We start from the raw sequence: 8,127 nt of genomic DNA on the forward strand, positions 1-8,127 counted from the left end.
CCCAAAGCCTTTGATGTCTGGGAGATCATGTCTGGGTCTCACAATTGCATTCCCTTTCCTGGCTACCTGAAATCCCCATCTCTCTAGTGAAGATTCTGTGGAAGCTTGGATGCTGCACAGCACCAGCAGCAGCGCAGCAGCACAGTTTCCACCACCCAGCTAAGTCATATAAAGAGGCAGCAAAGACCAATGGGACAGTGAATCCTCTGGCAGTACCTGCCTCTTCCTGTTAAGCTGATTGGGCCATGGGATTGCTCCAGGGACACCATTCCAGTGCCTACACACAGGTATGAGCAGCAGCGCTACTGGAAATGTCTCAGGCTTCCAGGCTGGCCTCCAGCTGCTGCTTCAGAAGATAGGAGGTCCTGCAGGTCCCACATGCTTTGTGCAGACAGCTCAGATACCAGAGTGCACCAGACACCTCTGTTTAGGTAGCTAAATCTTTCCCTTAGCAGGCCTTACAGGTCTAATTCTTAAAGACCTTAAGACAGAGAGGCTTCCGTGTTGTTTGTGCCAAGCTCTTCTGAGACAGGAAGAAATAAAGTGGAATTGGAGCAGGACTAGATTGAAAGCTGTACCTCTACGGCAAATACAGCAAGTGACAACCATTTCTAATCAACAGGCATCCTTCAGTCTTCTTGACAAAACAACTTCCTAGCTGGTCTCCATTTACCATTAAACTCTGCTGAAAATGCAAGCTCCATCATACTTCCGTACACTGCATCTGGAAAGACTCACAGACTCCTCTTCCATTTCAAAGCCTGTCATTTAGGTTGTACCCTTCAGAGTGGATAAACAAAATTGTTTTGCAGTAGGACTCTACAGTCTCGTCGTCTTTTGAGTTTTCTCTCATGTTCGTAGATTCTGGAAGGATGGGCTCCAAGCACAGCCAGACTGTCCTCTGTATTGTGTGGGATCCGTACAATGCAGTAAGTCATCGGTGCCTTTCCTGCATCTTAAATGGTTGTCTTTGTTTGAAAGAGAGGTGTTGTTAAGAAATGGACAATGTAAACTCCTTCCCTCCAAATTATTATAATTTTGAAATTAAGGAGCTTTTAGGCAAAGATATGGGAATAGTAATAACAGTTCTTTACTAGGAAAAATTAAAATAAAAATACAAAAACACAAACTCAAAACACTGACAGAGTCAGAATACAACCTGACACCCTGTCAGTCAGGGTGATGGTAGGAGTCTGATTAAATGGTGGCTGCAGTCCTCCTGGAGTGACACATGAGGTTCTGTTGAAGCAGTGGTTTTGAAGAAGGGTGCAGTTTTCCTCTGAAGGTCCAGTGATGATGTAGAAGGGTCAGGTTTTTCTCTGGAATCCAGTGTGGAAAGGTTGCCTTGGTGTTCTAAATCTCACGTTTTATCGGGGTAGGAAATGCTTGGCTCCTCTCCCTGTGTGAAGCATCTCACAGTGGGATGATGTAATTTTATCAGCTATGCAGTGGGACTCAACGGCCCATTAACAGAAGATATCTTCTGGAAGAAGGATAGGTTGTGGAAAAGATAAAGAATATTGCCCCACCTGGTTTTAACAGATGGCCCATTAACAGAAGCTATCTGCCCTGGAGAAAAGGATCACTGCCCCTCCTGGTTTCAATAGATGGTGATAGAATACATACTTTTGGTCACATCCTGTATTTTGACCCAAGACATTATCTACAGACACCCTGCAACCTGAGGATTTGTCTGCATATATGCTCCCAAAACCAATTTTCATGCTTTCATGGAGCCAAAATAAATCAAACAACATGGATTGGTAGAGGATCCTGGCATAACTATAACACTAGGATTATCTTGTCCTAGCTCTGTGAATCTTTAGGATATACTGTCTTTTGTCCCTTTATCTCAACAAATAGCTGCGGCAATGCCAGCCCTTTATTATCTAACCAGCATACTTTTATGCCTTGAGATTTCCGATTTGTCTTGTCTTAGGCTATCTGTTGTTCATTCCATGTAAGTATTCCGGGAAGTGTTCAAGACCAGTTTGAATGGGTCTTCAAGCAACCTGATCTAGTGGAAAGAATCCCTGCCCAGGGCAGAGGAGCTGAAACTAGATGATCTTTAAGGCCCCTTCCAATCCAAACCATTCTAGGATTCTATGAGCTGTAGGTGTGCTGATTTTGATGACCTGCTAACACATGTGCCATCAATACCATCATCCTCAGACACCTCTAATTATTTCTTTCTGATGCTTCTAGACATTCCTTCTCCATTCATGTCAGTGTGTCTTCCACTAATCTTTACAACTCCTAGCAGCATAAGAGAGTTGAGGAGCAATTGCTGATGTAGTCATCACAAAGACAGTCCAGAGGGTTTTATGCTGCCAGCTGAAGTGACTACATGCACTCAGAGCTCTTGGAAGTCTCAGTACTAGAGCCGGGGCAGACTGCAATGCCCCGTGACTCAGGAAAGCATTTGCAGAAGACACATCCTGCCTGTCCAGAGAGGATATGCAGAGCCAGCTGCTCTGGAGACCAGGAGCTTGTGTAGAATTCTCTCAGGCAAGGGCCTGTCTTCAAGAGCTCAGCCAAAATTACAACAGCAGTGGCACATCTTTTTCCTCTGGTGGTAACCTATACTAAAATGTTTGAGAGGGAATGAGTTCAGGTTCTGCCTACTAATAAGAAACAGAGGATTTAGGGAAGACAGCAGCTGGGGATACAAGGCAGCTGGTTTCCATTTCTAGCATGTTCCCTAGTCATTGCAAAAACTTGAATAGCAATTTAATTCTAAGCCTGGATTTCCTCTTTAGGACAGGGCTAGTAACTTTCCTGTAAACCATGGTCAGTGTCAAAAAGTCACTATCCTGTTCCATTTCCTTAAAGCAACCACAGGGCTCAGCACATGCTTTGAGAGGTTATATGTCTGACAGTGAGGAGATGCTTAACTATGGTAAAATGCCATGGTCAGGACCACAGCATAGGAAAGCAGAGGAAGAAAGAGATAAAACAAAATGGAAGCTGTATCCTAGACATGCAGAGCACAGCTGGTGCAGGACAGAGTGGAAAGCTTGACTAGCAAAGCAAAAGGGGGACAGAAAGCAGACCATTGTACTTCAAGGTATGTATATTATAGACACTTTGTCCTGCCAAAAAAAATCCGTAAGTGAACAGAGCAGTGGTAGTCTGCCAGGTTGGAAGTTAGGTGGTGTGGACAGAGGAACAAAGGTCAGCTAGAGTGCATGAAGACAATTCAGTCATTTCTACACATGCTCCAAAACTCAAAGATTAGGGGTGGGGGAAGCACTTGTAGATTACAACTGCATATATGGCTCTAGAGCACAAGGAACTGGCTGAACTGCAGGATGTGCTCAAGAAGTTTTGGCACAATTAAAAAAAAATATTCTGAGATGGGAGAAGAGGAGGAACAGATGGAAAGCTCCCCACAGCAATGGCCATGTGGTTGCAGCCACCAACTCAGTTGTTAAAATGTGAAGACATTTCATATCCAGTATGAATAAGTGGGACAAGCTTCCTTTATATCCAGCGGCACACAGCCAAGATCCATGCTCTTCATCCCTCAGACACAAAAGCTGATATTTCTACCTCAAAGCATTTTGCTCACTACCACAGCTACCAAGAGGGTTTGTGGCCTCTTCACTCAGAAAAACAGCTCTACAGTCTTGGCTCAAGACAGAAGTTTGATCCAGAACGACACATCTGTTACAACGTCTATGGAAATGTTTCACGCGCAGACTAAATAAGCCAAGCACAGAGGAGTTTATTCACTCTCTGCCAAACCATGTCACTAAACAACAAAAACTCTAGTGTGTGTGTCAGTATTCACCAAGGTGGGGCAGGTCTCTTGGCTGGAGGACAGCATGGCAGCATTTCTTTTTTCTGCCTGAAAGGGAGTTAAATCATAGGCTTTTACAATTATTATGTTTTCATAGTGGAAGAGCATTGTCTGGGGATCATTCATTTTGGAAGCCTTGATCCAATACTTGCAGGGACATCACCATCTCCCAGACTAGAGTGGAAGAAAACTTCATCCTGCTATGTTAAAACCATATGTAGACCTCTTCATCTTCCCAATCCCTCAAATACAAAATTTTAAAGATTTTTATAAGTTATAAAAAAATGCTATTTTCATCTTTCAAGGCGAACACAAAGTTTTCCATGCTTGATGACTAATGACAGTCTATCACAAAAATCAAAGACATTTGAACAAACTTACTTGCATAATCTAGTAAAGCATCATGCTACCTCCTCCACATGATGCTACACTTACCAATGCAGCTCTAGTGTGGAAACAAACATCAATCAGACAAATACCCATCACAAATCTAATTTGTCATTTAGTTTCAAAATTACCCTGTCCTTCCCATGATTTTAAATCTCTAACGGTGGCAGCACTTTCAGTGATGTGCATGTGATAGCACACATGAATGAAAACACCATTAAACCATGAGAATTTGCTGTAAGCTATTTGCCATGACATGTGAAGGAAGCCAATAGATTCTCCATTTACTTATACTGTCTTCCCTACTGCTGGTGCCTGCTAAATGGCTGCAGCAGTGTCGAGACTTTCATGGGTTTAGGTCTTCAAAGAGACAAGAGTAGTTGTTGGTTGCTGTAAAGTTGTTTATGGTAAAGGCACATCAGTCTCAAAGGCTGAGTTCAGATTATCAAAGTCCGTGTTAAAGCTATTTGGCATAGAGTCCCAAGCAGAAGCAGGAGAAGCAGCTCCCTGGTATAGAGTCCTGAGCAGAGGCAGGAGCAGCAGCTGCTTGATACAGAGTCTCAGACAGAGGGAGCAGCTCCCTGGTGTTTCTTCTTCTGTTCTCTTCTTGTTCTTCTGCTTCTTTTTCAATGTGTGGTGGTAGTGATGATGATGATGGAGGATGCCTTTTCCACCCCAAAACAGGAGATTTTTATTCATAAATCATCCAATGATCTAAAACCACGAACCTAAAACGTTTCCTCTAAACCTATTAGAATCCTAATTCTATAATACAAAAGTGATGTTAATTCTTGCACATAACTTACACATATAGCTTTATCCATGCAAATGGTTCTATCTGTTCTATCTAAAAATGTAAGCAATATTCTTACTATGTTTTCATTATGTCTGGACTTTTACTGAAGCTTAAACTTTACACTACTTTCTAGGGCTTTTTACTCTCTTAAGGCAATTAAAGCATATTATTATTTACTTAAAACTTAGGCTTCTACTTCATGTCTATGTAACTTAATAATATTTCTACTCACTTAAAATGAAAGCCTACACTTCCGTTTCATGTCTGTGTGGCTTAATATATCTTAATTTCTCTAAAAGCTTTAATTCAATCCCTGCATTCTGTTCTCTCTCTGAGGGACTCAGAGAGGCTTCTGTTTTACACACTCCAACACAGCAGCATTCAGGAACCCCAACACTGCACTCCACAAGGCAGCAGTCCCTGGTCTGATAAGGTTTCTGTAAGATCTGTTTATAACAGCGAGGCCAGCAGTGCAGACAGGATTACAGCAGAGTACAGCTGCTTCCAGACATGGCTTGTTAGAAAATCAGTACACGCAGGGTCAGAGGACTATTTCATGTATGCAAAATAAGCAAGAACAAGGAGTGAACCAGCAAATTTCAGAGAAGCCAGCTTCCAAAACCAGCAAATGTGAAGTTTTTGAGAAGGGTCCAAAGAAAAAACATGCCCACGTGATTCGGCAGATTTACAGGGCGAAAAACAAAGCTTCAACATAGCTGAAGAAAACGGCTCCCAGAGATCTGCAGAACACCAACAGATAGGCTTTGCAGGCACCACAATTCCTGCCAATGCAGGAAGCCTGCTTTCTATTCCAGCTGTGCCCCTCCAAGGCTTCTCAACTCAAATAAATGCTTCTTATCTTCAGGTCTGTCTGTTTACTGAAGACTGCCGAGAGTGGTGTAACCCAGATTGTGCTTAAACACAGCCAAGCTCAGTACAGTAGCAATCAGTCACCCTCTCTGGACACGGTGCTTGGCATCGCAAAGAGCCTGTTGTCAAAGTTCAGCTGTATGAAACGCTCATATGGACAGGTAATATCTGGCCTAGACTGCCTAAATCTACTAGTAAAATGTCACTTCTCTCTTTGTTTTAGTCCTCTGTCATCTTTTCCCTATATGCATGAATGGAAATGAATCACAAACATCGGAGTGTTTCCAAGTGAGCAAAGAAGGGCACATGGAGCCTCACAGCTGGCTGCTACACCTGCCTCTAAATTACATATAAAGTGCTTTCATGCTGCACAGAGCATAAGTATGCAACTACTTATCAATTCAAGCTAGGAATTAATATGAAATAAATTTTGCTCAGCATGGGACTCTCTGGGAAGGTGTGTCATGCTTCACAGCCCAGGTCCTGCATGCCACTCCAAACCTGAACACAACCACAATGAAGCAATTCCTGCTTATTGGGAGACCTCTGACTCATAGAGATCCATTTAGCTACATGTGCTCTTTAAAAATTAACATCACTGAAACAGGACACATGAACAAAGGAGGCCAGAATCACCTGCAAGTACTTTACCAATGCAAGACCACTACTACCATTCACTTCAAACAGCAAAACCTCACAATTACCACTAATTTAGCCAGGAAAGTAGGCAAAAACCCTGCCATGATATATCTGCAGCCAACATCACAAGATTTAAAATTAAGATGTGCAGTCATTCCCACATCAAACTAAGATCACAGGAACAGGACATGGTGCCACCCATGGGCACTCCTGAACTGAGTGGCCACAGAGAAGACACATGCCTGAGCCATAGAATCACATCTCTAATCAGAACACACCCAGAGGTCAGCTGTGCCATAAAGAGTCTTGACATTCACTTGAAAAATACTTTCTTCCATATGGGGCTGCTTTAGTGCAAAGCAGGCATACTCCTTTAGTTTAAAGAGCACTGCCCTTAAGGTGTTTCAGGTTTTCCTCCCACAACACCAAGTTCTCCAGTTTAAAAAGGGCAAAAGCCAGTCAGCATTGGAGGCAGTGAATGTGAAAGGACTGAACTAGAAAGAACCCAAGAGGGAAGCAACTGCTCAACCTCTAAACCCTTGTCAGCATCCATACTTGCAGATCAGAACCCCATTTTCTGTTAGATGAAGGTGTTCTAGAACGAAGTATTAGCCTGCTCCCAACCATGGCTTTTCAGCTGAGGCCACAGCTCAGTACAATGCAGAGGAGAAGCATGTACTGACCACACCTGGCTACCTCATGTATCTCCACCTGGGGAATCTTCCTGGTGAGCTGTCACTACCACCCCATGGGGCTGCCAAACCTGAAGTCCTTGAAAGGAGGCTGGAATGATCTTGGTTGCAGCAGAATGATGTTCTATACATTTAGCCCATTTCAAAAGCCTGCTGTTAGTAACTGGGTCTCCTCTACCCTCCACATGTAAGACTTCCAATTTCTTTATAAAGGCCCTGTTGGTTGTTATTAGAAAGAACATACACAGATCTTATCTGGCATAAACTTCCCTCCAGAAGAGACAGCTTTCAATAGTGGAAGAAAAAGGGAAAAGGAGGAATTAAAAACAGCCATGGAAGTGTAGGGTAAGAGAAATGAGTGAAAAAACACTGCTTACTCAAGCTGACCAAAGAGCAGTCAGGGCCTGCAGGTAAATGCCGAGAACTCTCCAAGGGCATGAGAATGTAAGGTGAACTGAGGTTTTTACTTATTTCCACTGCTAAGAGCAGCCCCCTCCTCATTGCAGTGTTAATTTCCAACAAAATATGGAAACAACTAACAACTTGTTAGACCAAATTATTAAATTACCTTACTATCAGACAAGCCTAGGCAAAAGCAGTTTCTGTGGACAGCTGACCTGCTGTGAGTGGCCCCTGTAGCCACACCTCACAAGGAGTTAATAGGAGGCTATGAACTGTTGTGACCTCTCTTTCCCATTTGCTCACTGAGACAGCCAGGCTATTGCTATTTAACCTGTCTGAGAAACGTTTTTCCCTAACATGACCCCAAGATTCTGTGAATCCCTCTCATGTTTATATAAATATATATTAAGAAATTTACTTGAAAGTACTCATGTTGAAATTAGTCTGCAATCCCTTTGGTTAAAGTTGCTACTGTTCCACAAATGCTGCCTGCAGTAGTAGAATTGCTCAAGTACAGCTCCTGAAATGTGAAATAAAAA

At 42.8% G+C, this 8,127-nt stretch overlaps 1 protein-coding gene across 6 annotated transcripts in view; it reads right to left on the reverse strand.

The window, feature by feature from the left end:
* Nucleotides 1-8,127, reverse strand: part of MFHAS1 (multifunctional ROCO family signaling regulator 1) — a 105,861-nt gene that overhangs the window by 49,382 nt on the left and 48,352 nt on the right. The gene's annotated exons all lie outside the window — the stretch shown is intronic.

This window comes from Sturnus vulgaris, chromosome 4, assembly GCF_052056855.1.
Source record: "Sturnus vulgaris isolate bStuVul1 chromosome 4, bStuVul1.hap1, whole genome shotgun sequence".
NCBI classification, from domain to species: Eukaryota; Metazoa; Chordata; class Aves; order Passeriformes; family Sturnidae; genus Sturnus; species Sturnus vulgaris.